The following is a 22,199-nucleotide window of genomic DNA, read 5'->3' as shown; positions in this document are numbered from 1 at the left end:
AAGTATTCTAGTTCTAGTATCACAATCATATTAACCTACTGTAAACATAATAACCACGTTAAACTACTCTAGTTCTCATAGCACAATCATATTTACCTACTGTAAACATACTAACCACGTTGAACTACTCTAGTTCTAGTAGCACAATCATATTCACCTACTGTAAACATACTAACCACGTTGAACTACTCTCGTTCTAGTAGCACAATGATATTCATCTACTGTAAACATAATAACCACGTTAAACTACTGTAGTTCTAGTAGCACAATGATATTCACCTACTGTAAACATAATAACCACGTTAAACTACTCTAGTTCTAGTAGCACAATCATATTCACCTACTGTAAAGATACTAACCGCGTTAAACTACTCTAGTTCTAGTAGCACAATCATACTCACCTACCGCACACATACTAACCACGTTGAACTACTCTCGTTCTAGTAGCACAATGATATTCATCTACTGTAAACATAATAACCACGTTAAACTACTCTAGTCCTAGTAGCACAATCATATTCACCTACTGTAAAGATACTAACCGCGTTAAACTACTCTAGTTCTAGTAGCACAATAATATACACCTACTGTAAACATACTAACCACGTTGAACTACTCTCGTTCTAGTAGCACAATGATATTCACCTATTGTAAACATAATAACCATGTTAAACTACTCTACTTCTAGTAGCACAATGATATTCACCTACTGTAAACATAATAACCACGTTAAACTACTCTAGTTCTAGTAGCACAATAATATTCACCTACTGTAAACATACTAACCACGTTGGACTACTCCAGTTATAGTAGCACAATCATATTCACCTACTGTAAACATAATAACCATGTTAAACTACTCTAGTTCTAGTAGCACAATGATATTCACCTACTGTGAACATACTAACCACGTTGAACTACTCTAGTTCTAGTAGCACAGTCATATTCACCTACTGTAAACATACTAACCACGTTGAACGTTCTAGTAGCACAGTCATATTCCCCTACTGTAAACATAATAACCAGGTTAAACTACTCTTGTTCTAGTAGCACAGTCGTATTCACCTACTGTAAACATATTAACCACGTTAAACTCCTCTAGTTCTAGTAGCACAATAATATTCACCTACTGTAAACATAATCACCATGTTAAACTACTCTAGTTCTAGTAGCACAATCATATTTACCTACTATGGAGATAGTCACCATGTTAAACCACTAAAGTTCTAGAAGCACAATCATATTTACTTAATGTGGATAAAAGTTTTAAAAAACTCTAGCATGAGCATACGAACTAAATCATTCGACTGTAAAGCAGACTTGAACAATAAATAATTATAACAATTTGAGGTTCTTATATACCACTTTATCACAACCTATTTCGTAGGTCGTCTCAAAGCGGTTCACAAATTATTATCCGTAGTTATTAGTCCTTTGCAACCAGCCGATATCTTTCTCATCTCCCTTGGGAGGTAGCTTACAGTCGGTGCTGCCATTTAGGCGTTCACGGCTAGCATTCAACAATTCTAGGACTGCCCATGCACGTTCTCATTTACAGCTTAGTAAACTGGAACACGTTTGTTCAAAGATACAAAACAGTGCCGTGACGTAGCTCGAACTCGCAAGCATTCGGTCACCACTAACCTTCCGTGCCTCCGGAAATAGCTGACTTTAATAGATTCGCATAATAACAAAGTGATTGAAGTTAATACATGGAAATCGATTCCAACGGATGATTGATATCGATAATGATGAGATACCTTTCTGTATGCAAACAAATGGCAATTTGGCAGAGCAGGCTGTTGGCTCGTTACGTTGAACTGTACCATTTATCATCCTCATTGAGACGCAATGGTTGTCCACAGACTCTACAAAGTAAGAAAAATGCTGCTGTTTGCCTCATCGTAATGTAAACAGTATTTTCGGATCATTGGCTTTTCAAACACAATCAAATACGGATTTAATGAGAATCAATGAATTGATAAATAAGACGCCTTTTTAATAGCATTATGTATTAACACCCATATTTACTACTGCTCACCTGGTTGTGGAATCACTGCCTGAAATAATACCGTGCTGCCAACACAATCTTTGAAAATTTCGTCAAAGTTGTTATCATCTGCTAGGTAAGTAGATGTAGCTGAACAGGTCCTATTGGCTTCGTCAAACGCCATCGACATATTGGTGGGAACGGCAGAAAAAAAAACCTCTGCAATTCATATTTCAATTTTAACAAATTTGATTGATAAACTATTGCATTGAACAAGACTAAAAGCCTTTAGTACGTGTTCTCCTTAACACATTTTACGCATACATTCGTCATATATAGAAAAGGAAACCATGTACTACAGAGTAATATATAATTCGTCTTGTATTTACGCAAAAGTCAAATAAGTTCAAGTCATCAGTGCTTCTCAAATTGCATAACGCACGCGCACATATCACATTAGCACACACAAGTACACAGTGGAATATTTCTAAATATATCCGTCCGAAGCTCTAAGCTCTTCCTTATCGTAATAATCGGCGATTGGGCAAAACTTTAGACCCTTAGATAATGTATTAATATGTGTATGGAGAACCAATAGAGAACGAAAATCGATAATATGTCGTTTTTTTGAAATGAAATATTACAATAAATCTTCGGTGAAAGTCACTTTGAAGCACTTGGGTATTATTTCAAAACATGTCAAGGAGAAGATTAAGTACCGGATTAGATTCTGTAAATCGGTGATAAAAGCAACAGTAACGTATACACTACATCAGAGACGTAAACATGTAAATATACGTCCCTGTGTTATTATCAATAAGAACAACCCGATTTGAAATTTAACTTTCGGGTAATCAAGGCTTAATTTCTGTAACCCGGGACTATTCTAAAATTCGTCTCGAAACGTAGACTTGCATTTGAAATGCCACTCGAGGAACATTTCCTGTTGAACGATGCCAATTTTGTGTCTAGGAAATATTGATAGGATATAGGCAATACGTGATCGGTACGGACATTACGCCAGTGTATTTTCCTGGTTACCGATCCGCCTATATATATGTAACAGTACTATAGTGTTGGTGTATACCTGTTTATTTACATTTGCATGGCATTGTCACTATAAAGCCTCTTTGAAAGCTGTGTCGTTGATGGGACTTTAATTACCATGCATCACGAGACACAATTCTTAGCGTATTAATACAACACTGACCGGAACTACAATATCCAATATAAATAAACATAACGGCTGCTGAAATATCGCTGGGCATTGTGAGATTTGACAATGCCATTGTAAATTTATGTGCAAAATAAAAAATAAAATAAAAAACACTTTTATTACAACGAAAACAAGACCAAGGTCTGCAATATCGTACAAAATGCACATTGGTTGAAATCACCAATGCCGGCAATGGAAACAATTTTAACGCTCATGCAATTTATCAGAAATATCGTCTGTTACACTGCACTGATCAACAGGGGTTCGTTACAAATGTCTGAAATACACATATTCTATAGACCTACTGACACATATGTTACAGACCTACTGATATGAGTCACAGCACACATAAACATTTCAGACATTTGTAACGAACCTGTGCTCCGTCGCAAGATCACTCACTTCAAACGCTATCAGTTTCACGCGTCTCGCATCCACGGTTCCTCAGTTTCTGACGACATGTCAAATAACGAGGCTGTTATAGAATCTACCGACTGTTGTCAGGTTCCCATACAATCAACAAATAAATTCACGCCTGGATTCTTCACAAAATGAGCAAAGAGAAAAGTTCGAATTAACTTCCAAAAATAACTCCCTCGTGGAGGGCAAGGTCGGATTACGGTGTTCACTGTATTTGTCCATGCGCGAAATTTGTTCCGGGGAAAAATCGAAACAATTTCAAATCTAACTTTCAGCTCAGAGTTCTATTGATAAACTTAAATCACCCTATAGACATATCATACGCAATTGTATTGATACTGAATTGTGGAATAAAATTGAAGTGTTTGTTAAAATTTCAAAGTACTACTTTGTTTGCCAGTCAGCACGCGACAATACGCTGTTCAAACTATTGAACGAAATTGTGTGGACTGTCGATAAGGCGGGCATTTTTAATTTTAAATATAAATTATAAGTTAAAAAAAACACCATAAGAGGCAGAGAAAACGTAAATATAAGTATTGAACTGTTTTTGTATGGTATTTATGATCTATTTGAATGACACAGCTTTACAAGCAAACAAGTCATAATGTACTAGCGCGCATTATGTTGTTTGCTTGCAAAGCTGTGTCATTCAAATAGATCATAAATACCATACAAAAACAGTTCAATACTTAAGTATATCTATATATATATATGTGTGTGTCTCGTTTTTTTTCATATTGTGATGCGTGTTGTGAAAGTTATTCAGCGTGGAAATGGATGTAATATTGGATCTATAAAATTCTAACATACAGGTAAGCAGCTAAAATATGTTTTTTCTAAAAATATCTTTCGTTCGACTTTAGTGATCACGCTAACAGTAGCGAAGTATGGAGTAATGCTATTTACGCTTATAATATGCTATGTTGGTTACGTATGTCTTGCTTTTACTCACTTTCTAGCTTTCATCATTATTATTATTAATATATATATTTCGGAAACGGGTGATAAGTGTGGCTCTAATTTTACCATTGACGTCTCCGGATTATAGATGTATTTTTCGTTTAGTCTTTACTACACTGTAGTAACTTCCGGCATAGGATCATTTCCGGTATTAGAAAGTTTGAGGGTTAGGTGCAGTGACTTGCGAGTCCTGTAAGTGTTGGGTGGTAGTTTTATTTATCTTGACTTTATAGATATGCTTTTATGTAAACCTGTCTTTCCCTTTATTTCCTCTTTATCTGTCTGTCTATTTGAGGGTTCAATCTTACTTTTATCATGTGCAAACTCTGAAATAACATGAACGATATCAGTGTGCTTTCGGCTAACTGCCAGGGCCTTGGCGATAAAGCAAAGAGAAAAGACGTGTTTGCGTATCTAAGAGACAAGAAGTATCATATTCATTGTTTGCAGGACACCCATTTTACACTAGATCAGGAAAATACCATAAGAAATGAGTGGGGATATGACAGTTATTTAAGTTCTTTTAAATCAAATTCACGTGGTATCGCTATTCTTTTAAATTCTAACTTTAAAAGAAAAGTGCACAAAGAAAAGAAAGACTTGAATGGAAATTTCCTTGCTTTTGATATTACCATTGAGTGTTCCAGAACAACACTAATTACTCTGTACGGCCCAAATCAAGACAACCCAGATTTTTATAACATTGTTTCAGATACTATTGATAGTTTTGGGAATGATAATATGATTATTTGTGGGGATTTTAACTTATTATTGAACCAAGAGTTAGATTATGATCGTTCATACAGAAATATTAACAATGTTGCTGCTAGAAACAAGGTTTTAGAACTTATTGAAAAGTATAATCTTATTGACACATACAGGGAGCATCACCAGTATACTTGGCGGAGAAGTAATCCAATAAAACAGGCCAGATTAGATATTTTCCTAATTTCAGACAATCTTTTGTCCAGTATAAAAAAAAATCAAGCATTGAACTGGGTAACAAATCAGATCATTCAGCCCCAGTTATAATTTTGAAAATTAATGAATTTAAGAAAGGGAAAGGCTTATGGAAACTGAACAATTCTTTATTACTGGAACATGAATATTTAGATATGGTAAAAAATTGCATCGAGAACATTAAGTTACAATATTGTCTTCCAGTGTATAATTTTAACTCATTATCACTTATTCCCAATAGTGATATTCAGTTTTTAGTTAATGATCAACTACTTTTAGAAACATTATTAATGGAAATTAAACGCATCTTACAGGAAAAAGCAACAGAACTTAAAAGAAGAAGACCTTAAGAAAATTATATAAATTTTAGAAGATAGTATAAACCCAGACCAGGAAGAATTAGGAGATAAGAAAAGGGAGTTAGAATGTATACGTTTGAAAAAAATCAGAGGTAGTATTATTAGATCAAGAGCAAAATGGATAGAAGAGGGAGAGAAACCTACGTCTTATTTTTTTAATTTGGAAAACAGAAACTTTACTTCCAGAGTTTTTCCACAAATTCAGAAAGAGAACAATGAAATTATTACAAAGCAGAAAAATATTTTAGAAGAAGTACAATCATTTTATGCAGACTTATATAGACATATGGATGTTGACGATACTGATTTAGATGTTCATCTTCGTGACTGTAATATTCCAAAGTTAAATGATGTTGAGTCTAGCAGTTTAGAGGGTAGAATAACATTGGGGGAAGCAGGGAAAACATTGAAAGACATGAAAAATAATAAAAGTCCTGGGTCTGACGGTTTTACTTCAGAATTTTTTAAGACTTTTTGGAAATATTTAGGTAATTTTGTTGTTCGTTCAATCAATTATAGTTTTACAGATGGCCAGCTGTCAGTCACACAACGACAAGGTATAATAACATGTATCCCAAAGGGAGATAAACCACGTCATTTTTTGAAAAATTGGAGACCAATTTCACTTTTGAATATCACTTATAAAATAGCCTCTGGAATAATTTCTCGTAGGATAAAAACTATATTAGGAAAACTTATAAATAATGACCAGACAGGATTCTTATCGAGCGCTTTATTGGGGAAAATATTCGAACATCATATGATGTGATGCACTATGCAGAAGAAAGAAACATTCCAGGTATGGTTCTTTTGATAGATTTTAAAAAAAGCATTTGATTCGGTTTCATGGAGTTTTATTGGTAAGGTACTAGAATATTTTAATTTTGGGGTGGACATAAGACAAAGGGTTAAATCTTTACACACTAATGCATTTTCTTATGTTAATCAAGGTGGCAACATTTCTGCACTTATCAACATTCAACGCGGATGCCGTCAAGGTGATCCTATCGCCCCATATATTTTTACACTTTGTGTTGAGGTCCTAGCATCAAAAATAAGAAATAATGACCATATTAAAGGCATCCAATTGGAAAATGCAGATGATTCTGGGTTGATACTAGATGGTACAGAGAGGTCTCTTAAGGAATATATCGATGAATTGAATAATTTTGCAAATATCTATAGGTTAAAGATCAATACTACAAACACACAGGTTATATGGATAGGCAGTAGAAAATATAATGACCAAACTTTCCTTCCAGACTTGCATCTACAATGGGGGAAGGATAAGTTCAACTTTTTGGATATAGATTTTTCCGTAGATTTAAGTGAGATTCCAAGAATGAATTTTGACAAAATGATTGTTAAACTTAAAGCTCTTATTAATAATTAGAATAGACGAAGTTTGACTCCATTAGGTAGAATTAATATCAAAAAGTCTTTGTTGATTTCCCAACTTAATTACCTGTTTATCACTTTGCCAAACCCATCCGAAAAATATATTGCTAAGTTGAATTCTTTGTTATTCAATTTTCTATGGAATGGCAAAAGTCATAGGATTAAAAAAGAAGTTGTGATTCAAAACTATATAAATGGGGGATTGAAGATGATTGTTGTACATGCTTCTATAGATTCTCTTAAGCTAGGTTGGATTAGAAGACTGTTCCAGCCATCTGGAAAATGGAATCAGCTTTTGAATTTAATTTTGGATCCTAAAAAAATGATTGATTGTGGAAAAGAATACATTATGACATGTGTAAATACCTGTCTTAACCCATTTTGGAAGGATGTTTTTAAAGGATACGTTAGACTGGATAATTCCAAATTTATGAGACAAACCTACAGTAGAAGTGAATCAAATGTTAAAAACTCCCCTATGGTATAACAAAGATATTCAAGTGGGTTTTAATTTCATTTTTTTTATCGAAATTGGTTTGAGGCAGGAATATTTACAGTGAATGACCTGGTTAAAAATTCTGACAGCTTGACTTTCTATTCACTTGAGGAGTTTCAGTTTAATTTCCATACCCATACACACTTTCTCCAGTACCAAGGACTAGATTCAGCTGTCAAGCGTTTAGTTAGGAAATTTGACTCTCAGATAGCTATAGAAAGACCTTTCCAACCTTTTATACTTCTTCTCTTTGATTTTTTTTAAGAGTAAAAAAAGGAGTTAAAGATTTTTATAACTATATTATTGCTCCAGCTTCAACACCTACAGGGATCAATAAATGGAACCATGAATTTGACTTTGATAATGAAAAATGGACAAAATTTTTCATAATTCCTTTTAAAGTAACAAAAAGTGCAAAAATTACAGTGGTTCCAAGTCAGAATTTTGCATCACATTTTGGCAACAAACACCTTTATGTTTAAAATTAACCTAACACCTAGTCTGTTATGTACTTTGTGTAATATAGAACATTAAACAATAATTCATTGTCTTTGGGAATGTCGAGAAGTGCAAAAATTACTGGAGAGATTTGAAACTCTGCTGGATCTATTTTTTATCCCGTTTTCATTTAATAAGGAATCCTTCCTTTTTGGAATAGTTTCACACCTTTCTAGCTTTGTTGATAATGAAATTTTAATTCTTATCAAGCATTATATATACAAGACTAGATGTCTCTGCAAATCTTTAAATCTCAATGCACTAATTAATGTTACTAAAGATAATTTCATTGTTCAAAACTATATTAATAACGGTAAAAGTGAGCACGTCAAAATGAAATTTGAAACAGGTTGTAGAAAATGGAAACCTATTATAGATATATTGCTGTTTTGTTAATTTATTTTTCTTGTGTTTTAATTTATTTTTTTGTACACTGTATATATCCAAGGCCTCAGCAGTTTCTGATTAAGTCACTGGCTACTTAAGCATATATAATTTTTACATGTAAGATTCTCCCCTACCACTATCTCTCTCTCTCTCTCTCTCCTTCTCTCTCTCTCTCTCTCTCTCTCCCCCTCTCTCTCTCTCGCTCTCTCTCTCTCTCTCTCTAAACTTATACTACTGATTTTACTCTTATATAAGTATAGTATGTAGGTTTTATGTACACAACAGATGTATACTATTTTTTATGATTGTGTTGTGTGGTTGATGGTGTGTGTGTGGGGGGGGGGGGGGGGGGGTGGGTGTGTAAAAGATGAATTATATAGATATAGCTAGGTATGAGGCATATGAGTGTCAATATATATCGACAGCTGACTACATACTAGTCTCATGTGTATGCATGTGTGTTTATATATTGTACATATTCATGTATGTACAATTAAATGGCTATTATCGAACATGTATACAGTGCAGTAACATGTATTAGTGTCCACAATGTAGATATATCAGTGCTCAAATAATCATGTACACATTGTGATGTGTGTGTGTGTGTGTTGGTGAACAGTGATACATATACTATGGTAGGCTTGGAAGTTTGAACTATTCTTCTTAGCGCATAACATTTAGGGGTAGGAAAATGAAGAAATGTTTTAATAAATAAATATGCAGAATATGATGGTTGCATAATGTAAACCTATTCATGTGTAGATTATTATGTTATCTCGTGCTAGCATGTATGCTCTGTAAGTTTGAGTGTGTGTCTGTGTGTGTGTGTGTGTGTGTGTGTGTGTTTCTTTTCATGATTATATGTATTATGAAAAAATCGTCGAAAAATAAACAATTCTTCAATCTTCAATCGAACATAGATGACCCCGCCTGCAATTTTCTAAAGCCATCAATCACCAAATAAACGAGCAAATTACCGCCGAAGGTAAAACCCACACCGTATAGGTGACTCCGCCCTCCCGTGGTTAACATACATGTGTGATTGCAATTGGGGTCGCGTGACAGAGTTGTCAATTAGAATGGGTAATTGACTACAAGTAAATTACAAGTTAATGTTTATCTTGCCAATGAAACTTGTTGACTAAAATCATCAGCACGTCTCTGAAGTAACAAACGTCAAGCACTGATTTTCATCAGTCAATCATCGAACCAGAGACATATCTCAGCATTCGTTTAATCTAATCGGACACTTTCTTTGGGAGGTTTGAAACATAAAAATGAATGTGTATCAATTTCGCCTACACTTTCTTTGAATAACGTCCTTGTGTCTTGTTAAATCTGTCATGATAAGTCATATTAGGCAGAGCTTGGTTCAGTCACGGAATTAGATTGGATTATTAAAATATATTACCAGTAGCTGAGCAAGGTCGGGCTATCTCAGTCGAGTGTTAAGGTTCTGTAACAAAATCCCAACCGAGGCGTAAGCCGAGGATGGGATGTTACAGAATCTTAGCCCGATACTGAGATAACCCGATCTTACTCAGTTACAGGTAAAAACGAAATCGATTTGTCTAGAAACTACAATTATCCCGTCTTTGGCCTTAAATGATAATGACCTCTTCACTTCTTAAGCTACATTTCAATGCTTCCGCTTAAAAATGTAGTCCGTCCTTACAAAGAAAACAAGGTATTTCACAGTGTAGATTATATTTTATCTACAACATCAAATATCTAACAATATCAATTTTCTATTTCAAGCAGTTAACGCGCGGATAAATACATCGCAGTGTAAAAATTCCGCGAAATGTCGCGTAAAGGTACAAGACAGATCCACGAGATAGAAAAATCTAGCATGGGGTATGACGAGGGATATATCTGTCTGAGGTGCGATAATAACAGAATCTTTCACCCCTTGGGGGTGAGATAGGAGAATCTCAACCCGAGGGGGAGGATTCTTAGGTTGCCAAACACGAGGCTTTCAAGGGGGTGAATGATTCTTTTTCTCTTACCCTGTTCTCCCATTGTGTACACACAATGTAATGATAACGTTACATGCTAAATTCAGGGTTGACATGACGTTGATGAATTGTTGACGTGACATCATTGTATTGATGAAGTGACGTCATGTCATTATTATGAATAGGGGAATCCCCCCGTCTCAACCCTAGGGTGAGACAAGGAATTATCTTACCCTGGACAGGGATATCCACCATTTTACCGGTGTGAGATTTTCTTATCTCACCCTAGGGTTGAGACAAGCTACACGTGTTCTTTGAATGTTCTCAACTGTTGTATGACGTCATATCAACAAAACCATGACGTCACGGCAACAATACAATGACGTCACGTCGACAATTCAGCCGCATCACATCAACATTGTCTTGCATTGATGTAACGTCTATATAAAATACATAAGAGGGTAAACAGGGTTAGAGAAAAATAATCATTCACCCCCTTGTGAGTGAGACAGGGTGATCTCAACCCTCGGGGTAAGATTATTAAGCTGTCAAACACTCGGGAAACCTCGTGTTTGACAACTTAAGAATATTTCCCCTCGGGTTGAAATTACCCTGTCTCACCCCCAAGGGGGCGAAAGATTCTATTAATTTCACACCGGTAAAAGTGCGGTACACCTGTCCAGGGTAAGAGAAATCTAAGTCCGTGGTTAAGTAGATCGGTAACGGTAAAGTAAAGAATTAATAAGAGTATCCTAATATTCTTCATGCATCTGATTGGAAATATGTATGGCCATTCTTATCTTCACACGATAATTGTCCGAAAAAGTTCAATGCTGAGACACAGTACCGCGTTTTTCATCGCAATCATTTGCAAATAAAAGTTAGATGTAATCATATGAAATACAAAATTATCAATTATTAAATGAGTCATACTCGTTCTTTGATGTCGCATACACACATTCCCACACCCACCCACACCGATACACTCACATCTTTCAAGGAAGAATATTATGTACATCTCTTATGATTATGTTACCCTTTATCCCCGATCACCACCACCACAACCACCACGTCAACTAAAATGTTATAACAAGTTCTAATTGAAACTACGGCCGTTACAGGAGTTCATACAACTATCCGTAGGTTGTAAATGTATTGTTACGTACCAAAGGATTGGTGCCCACTATAATGCTTATGTGGGCTATACCGATAATCAATGTTTTCTTTAAGTGATTACAGAAAAACTGGAGCTCAGAGTTTCAATATATGTGTTATATATGATAAACATTTTTTTGTTACCCACATTGTAAAAGTACGTCACTGCTGTCTAGTTCACAATGAAAATAACCACCAAATATGTTCACTTTTCACGATACAATTTAACCTAGCTTTTTGAGTCTGCCTTTGGTTCCCACCAGTTATGTTCCGGTACATCACATTGAACACATACAAACATTTAAATCAGGGGTTTGATAAGTTAAAGGCATATTGTCGGGCGGGCAGTGATGTAGGTCATACCTGGACTCCTAAAATTGCTTAAACTTGACAGGGTCAAACCAACTCACAGGACTACTACGTGTTCAAGACAGTCACGTTCGGATCATCATGTACAGAGTAAATGTTCAGTTGGGAGAACACTTAACTACGTAGCTTATTGAACTGGAGTTAGCAAGGGAAGTTAACTCCACTTCACTAGCTTGTGCACCGGAGTTACCACTGTTTCAGGTAAAACATTGTTTTCATATTATGTCTGGCTTTTACATAATTTTGTATCTACTGTGATTTTTTCCCTTCCCTTGTAAATACATGTATTTGTGGTTTAAAGTTTATTATAGTTTAGTACATTTTATTTCATAGACATACTCATTAAAGTTTATACATAGTTTTAACAGTATTGTGTATACATGAAATATATAAATAAATATTTGCATCAATTCTTTTTCGTATTTTCATTATGAAAAAATGGAAAGCTTGTGCATGTAGGTAAATACATGTTTTGTTAATGAGACAAACCTATTACGCAATAAATATACGTATTTTCTCATTCATGATGAGTACCATTGTACTGTTGTTCCAGAATTTCAAATCTGGATTCCAACAAAACAATTATTTAAAAATCATTTAAGGGGAAATGTTCGAAATGAAACCATGCAATTTGTAGAAACTATTTTGTATTGTTCATTGTTGCAAACGACTTTTAGTTCTTAACTTGTAACACCAGTGTCATATGGCTATTATGGAGCACTGATCGTACATGTACGAAAGACTCCATCATTGTTCAGTGACCAATACTTTGATGCTAGAGTGTTTTATCAATTAGTGTCGACTATTTATGATATACTCAGTTTGTAAAGAATTTGAAGGGATCGATTTAGGTAGAAGTGAAGTCACTGTTGTGAAATAAAGTTGTGTCTGAAGCTGTTTCCTTCCAAAAGGAGAGCAACAGTATTTTACCTGTGTGTACTGATTTACCTACTTGACAGACGATGGGCTGAAATAGTTGACACCAGTCATCACCTTCACACAAGGAGGTCAAGACAAGGTACATCCCATTAGAATACCATGTGATCATTGTCAATATTCTCAGGAAGATATCATAATGCAAAGAAAAAAAAGTCAGTCAGCTTTGGGTTACGTTGCCCTAGCAACCATCCGTATATCTGTCATTGAAGTAAAGTTGTAACTGTGTGAATAAAACTTGATGGTCCCTGTGAAACTTATTTGATTTGATTATATATTAAAAAATCGATCACCCTATTTCATTTATAAACATAGCTTTACCTATATATGCTTGTACCGCAACCATGAAGTTTGTCATCATTGAACAATGAACAATTCAATACTGTACCACCAGGCAAGCTGTATACATTGTACCTGCCACACGTAACTGGATTATCTCTTGGCTGTTGGTGTGGGGAATACAATAGATAGCGGAGGGGATGGTTGTTGGGGAAATGTACCTGTTATCTATATATGGCCGTGATATGAAATAATATATTTCTGGAATTTTATAAAATTCTTTTTGTTTGTTTGTATAAACCTCTTGACTCAGTAAAGTATATGTTTAAGTACATGTGATGGAATTTAATGAAACTATTTACTTTTTGTAAAATAGAGGAGAGAATTAGTTACTCTATCAATGTTTTGTTATTAAGAAACCGTTCATATAAAGTATAATGTTAAAGCACAACTTACTTCATGTTTATTAACCTACATCACATACTAGTTACCGATCCCATATCCGGACAATACAACATTTATATGGAATATGATGCGAATTTAAATATGATGAATTGAGGTTTTTGAAATAAAATCAATTTTCATGATGTAATACTTACCATAACTTTAGTATGCATAACAAATCCCTACACTCATCTCTGTAGCCCCAAAACAAAGGATTCAAATATCCCGACCTCCCTACCGTCACGTTACCCATATCTCGACAACAGAGCCACGGAGTGATCTCCCATCCCCAAACCCCTTTTGTGGAGCCTAAAGGCAGCCGGAATGAGGAGGCAATGGGAGGAATAGTGGGACTCCATAAAGTTATGGTAAGTATTACATCATGCAAATTGGTTTTACTTCAAAAACCTCATGTTCAGTTCAGTAATAATTACCATAACTTAAGTATGCGAATTCGTCTTACCGTTATGGAGGCTTCGAATCCAGGCAGACCAGGCTGACGGAGCAAACTCAAGACATGCTCAAAGTATGGAAATGTTCAGGGAACACCCGAAAAAAACCACCGAAAGTAATTAAGAAATGGAATACCTCCCCGTGCAACGATCAGGTGTACCACCGAGGTGCATGATAGCATACTAGTCAAAAATCACTGAATTACTGTGGAGGCACAGCCAAAGACTGTACAACCACCACCGGTCCAAGGGAAAACAATCCATCGGAATGAGAAGCCAAGGACCAGAGATAAAAATCCGTGAAGATAGTCTGTCCGCGCCAGAAAGCAGCAAGGACCATGACCTCATGAGCTCTCGCCTTATACAACGCCCGAACCTGATCATCTGAGTTGTCGTAACCGTACTTGATGACCTGACAGATCCATCTAGAAACTGACTTAGAGGAGATATCCTGCTGATCCTGCTTAATGGGCAAAAACAGACGAGATCGAGGACCCCGCCCCCTGGTTTTCTCGAGGTAAAAGTCTGACAGGGGCAGAGCAACATATCTCGCTCCTCAGACCAAACAAAGGCAGTGAAAGACAGAATCTAAATAGAATCGGGCGAGAAACCAGGAACCTGATTCTTAGCCATGAAGGCAGGATCAGTGCGAAGGGAAACGGAGTAATTCCTGGACCACCGGAGGCAAGAGGGATGAGAGGACAAGGCACAAGGCCCATAAGATGCCCGCATCAGCTATTCGAGCACCAGTGGCAAATTCCACTGCGGAGCCAACTGCCGGACCATGGGCCTATCCAACCCAACCCAACCCAAACCCCTTATCAATGCGAAAAGAGAGGCGGATGAGCCTACATCTGGCCTACCATGAAGAGAGAGCACACTGGCAATCGCCGTACGATAACCAGCGATAGTGCCAGGGGCAAGGTTTCGGTCCCTAAACAGTCAAAGAAGGAAGTCCGCAATCACCTGGACAGTAGCCTTGATAGGATCAACCTTCCTGCCGACAAACCAATCACAGTAAATCTTCCATCGTGACTGGTAGACGTCAGATGAGGAAGACCTAATCGATCTAGCGATGCGATCTGACATGTCCCTAGAAAAGCCCGCATGAGCAATGCCTCCTGATATAGCTTCCACGCGTGAAGGTGGAGGATCTCCGGACGAGAGTGCATTGTCCTGGACCGAGGCTGGCGAAGGAGGTTCGCTCTGAGAGGGAAAGCTATGGGCTCTTCCACCAGAAGCGACAAAAACTCCGGAAACCTAGGCTTCCACGCGTGAAGGTGGAGGATCTCCGGGGGAGAGTGCATTGATCCGGACCGAGGCTGGCGAAGGAGGTTCGCTCTGAGAGGGAAAGCTATGGGCTTTTCCACCAGAAGCGACAAAAACTCCGGAAACCTAGGCTGCCTCGGCCACAGGGGCGCTATCAGAAGGATAGAAGCATTCCCTCCCAATCCAGAGACATAGCGTCCACGGCCCAAGCCTTCGGTTCTGGAACCGAAGAGACAAACGTTGGCAACAGTGGCAAACAGGAATATGTGGGGCCTGTCCCACACCTGGTTCCCCCTGTCTCTGGTTGAAACAGATCGAGACCGTGCTAGCAAGAGAACCGTCTGCCGACCCGAAGTCTAATCCTGCGATAGAAGAACCTAAGTTTGAACCGGGAGCACTGCACTCCCCCCGGACAAACCCGTCGTCTGACATGTCCAAGAAGGGGAGAAGAGAGTCATGAACCCTCTTTCTTACCCCCAGAAGGGTTCTTATCCTTCTTACCTTACCTTTGTTGCCCTCGAAGGGAGGCTTTTACTAGGGCTGCGCAGAAGACTGCGGAACCGAAGGTTTAGCCTTCTTCTTAGGAGGCGCTGACCCCAGCGAGGTTATGGCCTTCTTAGGTGCAGAGGCGAACTTCTTTAAATCCTTCTGAACAGAAGGAAGGGACCCTTCCAAAAGAGTGGACCCTGCGAAGGGGGCAGTCAACAGACGGGAGCGATAAGGTTCATCAACTGAACGGCTTTTCAAAACTGAAAACCGCCTAGCAAACAAGACATTGACGAGCGATGACACCTGTTAATTTGCGGTAATCCGACCCTCAGGCAAGTCGGGTACCCTATAAAGACACACCGTCAGGTAGTCTATTTAAGACAGAATTTGGACGCAGAAGTCTCTCCATCTTGTGGTGTTCCTTGGGGCTGAACACCACCTGGTCCACTGAGTTGCCGGGCCAGGCTGCAAGTTCCTTCGATTCCAGATTAGCTGGTTGTGGGGCAAGCATCCCATCATGTGTGGCATAGTCAGTGGCGTGCAACCCTGACAAGTCGCCGACACTGAGCTGCAAAACGGAGGCCGGAAACCGGCCCGCTGTCCAGCTAATACCCCAGGTTCCCAGCCGAATGAAACTCCGGGCCGGACCCAATAGGACCGGGTCCGGGTAACTGAGCAGGAGGGAAGGCCAGACCAGCATTGGTGCCGGGATTAGTCAACTGCGCATCACTAATCCCGGTAGACACAGATACTCCCGACAAAAAGTCTGTAGTCACCCTAGGACCTGAACCGGAAAAAACAGGCCCGGCACCAAGACTGTCCCCGACGACAGCATCACATGGAATGCCGGAGTCAGTGACCGGTGGCCTGTAGTTCCTACCCGATTGCAAGCACAAAAGCTTACGGGCGTTCCCGGTCAATTCGACCCTGGGCTGTGCCAAGCCAGGGTCGGGCTGCCCCTCCCCTACTCCAGGGAGTTCCTGGGTCATCCCCTGTTCACGAGAGGGACTCGCCGAAGCGAGACTCCCCGAAACAGGAAAAAAGACAGTATCGCCAGACCCATGTCAGCCGGCGGCACCACCCCTCTCTCTGCTTCCCTCGCCTCCGGAAGAAACAGACAAATCTTTCTTACGGTAAGCTGAGGGTCGCTCATGAATAATAAAGGCATCGTCCTGAGAGCCAGCCTGTGAACAAAGTGCACCAGGCGAAACCTCACTACAAGGACGACACTGGGGACAAGCATCATGAGGATCCCATTCCCGAAGAAATGGGAACACCCATCAGCTGACCCACGTCGCTGTCCCGACCGAGACATACCCTCAAAAACGAAAGTAAACAAAGTTTACAAGTAAAGAAATACGGGTAAAATAAACTTCGTCAGTACAAAGTACGCAACACAGAATGAAATTCACCCGAAATACAAATCAGAAACGGTGCAATGGACAACGTTTGCTGAAACAAACAACCGTTACCGAAATTACGTGACGGGGTATTTGAATTTGAATCTTTTGTTTTCGGGCTACAAATATGGGTGTGGGTATTGTTTATGCATACTAAAGTTATGGTAATTATTACTGAAATGAAAATGTACTTTAAAACTGTTTTCCTTTTTAAGTAATACTGACATCTATTCATTTTCCATCATCACCAAATATAGTGTACCTTTTCTCTTCGTTCAAGTATTTCATGACATTTCTAATCAGAAAAATATGTATATCGCTATTTTGAAATAGTCAGCTAATTTATGTTTTCTCACTCTTTCAATATTCTTATCATGAAAAACCCCATTTCATCATAAACACTTATTGAATTATATACTTCAGTCATTTAAACTTAGGTAAACACTAGCGAGCATTGGAGGTAACATTGTTGTACACTAGAGTTAACACCGTAGTGCACTAGAATAAACATTGTAGTGACCTGGAGCACTCCTAAATATTTTGTCTACTGCACTTCCTTGTTTGCTAATTGCTTGAGCTTTGCGCTATCAAATTGGTGGCGTTCAAATTACAAATACCATAACAAGGAAGCAATGTGCGCACAACAGCCAACTAGACATTTCTCATTTTGAGGCAGACCTACCACGGAGACAGAGACGGACACCGAGAGTAGTAAAATCAGGGAACACCGCAAACATTATTTTTCATTTCATCTGTATGAAGGATTCCTGTCCCCTGCTTGCGACAAAACACTAGAGAACGATCTTTTAGTGCTCCTTACCTACAGTAACATCCCCTGATTTTCATTACATGTACAACTGATAAACTTCTCTTGACTGATCTTACCTTACTGAGTTTTTTTTTTCTGAAGAGATATTTTTTAAAATATGGTTTATACTGAAAACAAAGACTCGGTGCATGCTAGAGTTGATCGCAGTAAAATAAAAACCCGAAAATTCACGTCACCTGAAACGATCTCTAGAACAGTCTTCTAAGAATAGCGTAAAAAAATCTGTCCTAAGAAGTTTGTGGATCTGCAAATGTGATCCCTGTCAATCTGGTAAAAAACAAACTTCTTCCAACTGATTATTTTGGCTCGGGGAATTTCTTTTAACTCAATCGGCGTCAGAAAAAAATCTGTAACAAATGGGAAAATTACTTTGAAAGTATTCATCTTCTCACTACTTACGTTGACATATGTTGCCATCATATAAAGCATCTTGGTCACACAGACATCGATATCCCCCCCTGAATGTTTTACACTTCAGGTCACCAATGCACGAGTCTTCAGGTCCAGGAAGGCATGTGGCATTATAACTGTACCCTGTAAATAATTGAGAAATTTGTTTTATGTTAACAATTTTTTGCTCCAACAGTTTTATTTTATCTTTTAAAGTTTTGTTATTAATATTGATTGTGGACTAGCACAGATTGACTTGTCATATTACGGGAAACAGACATATCTATGGCGGCTGATTAGTGCCGTTCTCGCTTTTCACGGTCGAAAAAGCGAAAAATCGACATGGCTAACACTTTTTCGCGTTACGTTTCGGCGCTTTTTCGCGTTATTTTGGCGCTTTCTTCCCCGGAACTTGTCAACTCAAAGCCTATGAAATAAGCAGTCTAGTAGCTTCCTGGTTTGTCGATCGGAATACATTGTAGCTAGAAGTGGCAAGTCCTGTACATTGTATCAGGATAACGTGACAATCTGAAGGAGAAATTGAGATCCGCAAAGTTGAGTAGGCACGTGAATTGTAAAATGTAAAAAAAAGAGAAGTCGTGTTTCACAATTCTTTGCTTTCAAAGGGCACTAGATATACACAATATGGTGTATGAATAGTATTATACATTATTTACCACATATAAAGGACCAGAACTTTAAAAACCGTTATGTGGCCTCTCTTTATATGTATTACATTACTACCCAATTATAGTAAATAATGTGGATCTCAACTAGTTTAATGATTATAATTTACAATTAGAGTTGTTATTACAATTCATGTGTTTATTAAAATTCTGGTTACTCAATTGTAATATTTTTTTGTGGAAATCATCCAGTTTTATAATAATTTTATTGTAATTCAGGTTGCAGTAGAGCACGTAATGGAATTTACTCTTCCAGCTTGAGGCAGTTGAATATAATTTTGAGAAGGTATGGACTATATAGAAGAAACAATGTTCCTGTTGCTGAAGTGGAAATAGCCATACAAGTAATTAAGTCTGGTCATTTTATAATACTGGTAAAAATATAACAATACAAATCTTTGTCTTATTGTAGGACTGTAATTCATCGCTGAAATATTACTGGATACTTGACAGAAAATATAGATATAAGCAATAAACTGCATAGATGTGGCAGACCAACTGGTATTACTGCCACATCTATGCATTTTATTGCTTAAATAACAATCATAAATGTAATAACAAGACACTTTAATATTAAACTATTTATTTACTGGTCGCGCTAGTTGCGTGCTTATTATGTCGTGTGTACCAGATAAGATTTCAAGCGCTAGAGATACACTACACACCGCTTGGAGGCATACGATCCCACGTTTCGCGGAGGGGAGGTATAAAAATGTCAACTCCGCTCTCCACCGTGGAGAATACACGTTGGCTGCGATCGTGGAGGGAGCGTCGAGTGGTAGGCTAGTGTAATGCACTAGGTTAACTTCACGTTCCACCGGTACGTTCTTCCTACATCAAGATTGACCATGACTCCACGTTACACCCTTGTACCGCGTGGAGGAAACTTGAATGTACATGTTCATGTACATGCTTTGTAGTGAAAGGTGGAAGGACCGATATTTCTTTGGACGATGGAGAATGGGACAATCTGATAGTTGCTATAAGTGACAAACTTGCTGGGATGTTTAAAGAAATGAACATACTTCTCCAGAGCAGCTCTAGCTCTTGAGCATAGTTTGAAGAATACAGTAAGAAACTGTAGTATTATGTAAATATGTAGTATTCATGCTGTAAATTGTTGAAATTGTTAAAAACGACAGAACCATGTAATCTCTTATCAGAGGATATAAAGAATGTCTGTCTGTCTGTGCCTCCGACCACAGTTTATTTCACTGATGGAGCATCGCACTTAAACCGTCTACAGAATATCGCGGTGGAAGTGGAAAGTTAGAACCGCAAATGGAATAACTTATATTTCTCCAAACGTGTCTAATACTAAGCATCACACTGTACAGACCCGTCATGTTGTCGTCACACTGTACAATCCCGTCCACTAAAAGTGGCAATGTACAGTCCCGTCCTGTAACCGTCACACTGTACAGTTCCGTCATGTAACCGTCACACTGTACAGTCCCGTCATGTTATCGTCACACTGTACAGTCCCGTCCACTAAAAGTGACAATGTACAGTCCCGTCCTGTAACCGTCACACTGTACAGTCCCGTCCTGTAACCGTCACACTGTACAGTCCCGTCCTGTAACCGTCACACTGTTCAGTCCCGTCATGAAACCGTCACACTGTACAGTCCCGTCCTGTAACCGTCACACTGCACAGTCTCGTCCTGTAATTGTCACACTGTACAGTCCCGTCCTGTAATCACGACAATGAACAGTCCCGTTCGGTAATCGTTACAATATACCGTCCCACTCAGTATTCGTCAAAATGTACAGTCCCGTCCTGTATTCGTCATAATGAACAGTCCCTTTCTGTAATCGTTACAATGTACCGTCCCACTCTGTATTCGTCACAATGAACAGTCCTATCCTGTATATGTATCTGTGTGGGATACTATTACAGTATATATATGTATCTGTGTGGGATATTATCACAGTATATATGTATCTGTGTGGGATATTACCACAGTATATATGTATCTGTGTGGGATACTATCACAGTATATATATATGTGTGGGAAACTATGACAGTATAGATGTATCTGTGTGGGATACTATCACAGTGTATAGTTAGATGTGTACGATACTATCACAGTATAAATGAATCTATGGTTGATACTATGACAGTATATATGTATCTGTGTGGAATACTATCATAGAGCATATGTATCTGTGTGGGATACTATCACAGTATATATGTATATGTGTGTGATAATATCACAGAGAATATGTATCTGTGTTTAGGATACTATGACAGTATATATGTATCCGTGTGGGATACAATCACATTATATATATATATATGTATCTGTGTGGGATATTATGACAGTATAAATGAATCTATGGTTGATACTATCAAAGTATATATGTATCTGTATACGATACTATCACAGTATATATGTATCTGTATGGGATACTATCAAATAATATATGTATCTGTGTTGGATACTATCACAGTATATATGTATATGTGTGGGATACCATCACAGTATATATGTTTATGTGTGGGATACTATCACAGTGTATATGTATATGTGTGTGATACTATCACAGTATATATGTATCTGTGTGGGATACTATGACAGTATATATGTGTATGTGTGGGATAATATCACAGTATATATGTATATGTGTGGGATACTATCGGATACTATCAAATAATATATGTATCTGTGTTGGATATTATCACAGTATATATGTATCTGTGTGGGATACTATGACAGTATATATGTGTATGTGTGGGATAATATCACAGTATATATGTATCCGTGTGAGATACTATCACAGTATATATGTATCTGTTTGTGATAATATCACAGAAAATATGTGTATGTGTTGGATACTATCACAGTATATATGT

At 37.9% G+C, this 22,199-nt stretch overlaps 1 long non-coding RNA gene across 1 annotated transcript; it reads right to left on the bottom strand.

Moving 5' to 3' along the window:
* Positions 1-1,780: 1,780 nt before the first annotated feature.
* On the bottom strand, positions 1,781-18,787 carry LOC110441128. The gene is made up of 3 exons (XR_002461832.1): positions 18,667-18,787; positions 2,042-2,209; positions 1,781-1,868 (listed from the first exon to the last, which is right to left on the bottom strand). It is a non-coding gene; the product is annotated as an uncharacterized LOC110441128 (long non-coding RNA).
* Positions 18,788-22,199: the final 3,412 nt, after the last annotated feature.

This window comes from Mizuhopecten yessoensis, unplaced genomic scaffold, assembly GCF_002113885.1.
Source record: "Mizuhopecten yessoensis strain PY_sf001 unplaced genomic scaffold, ASM211388v2 scaffold715555, whole genome shotgun sequence".
NCBI classification, from domain to species: domain Eukaryota; kingdom Metazoa; phylum Mollusca; class Bivalvia; order Pectinida; family Pectinidae; genus Mizuhopecten; species Mizuhopecten yessoensis.
The sequence above is the reverse complement of the archived record's forward strand: the minus strand, read 5'-3'. Positions and strand labels throughout refer to the sequence as shown.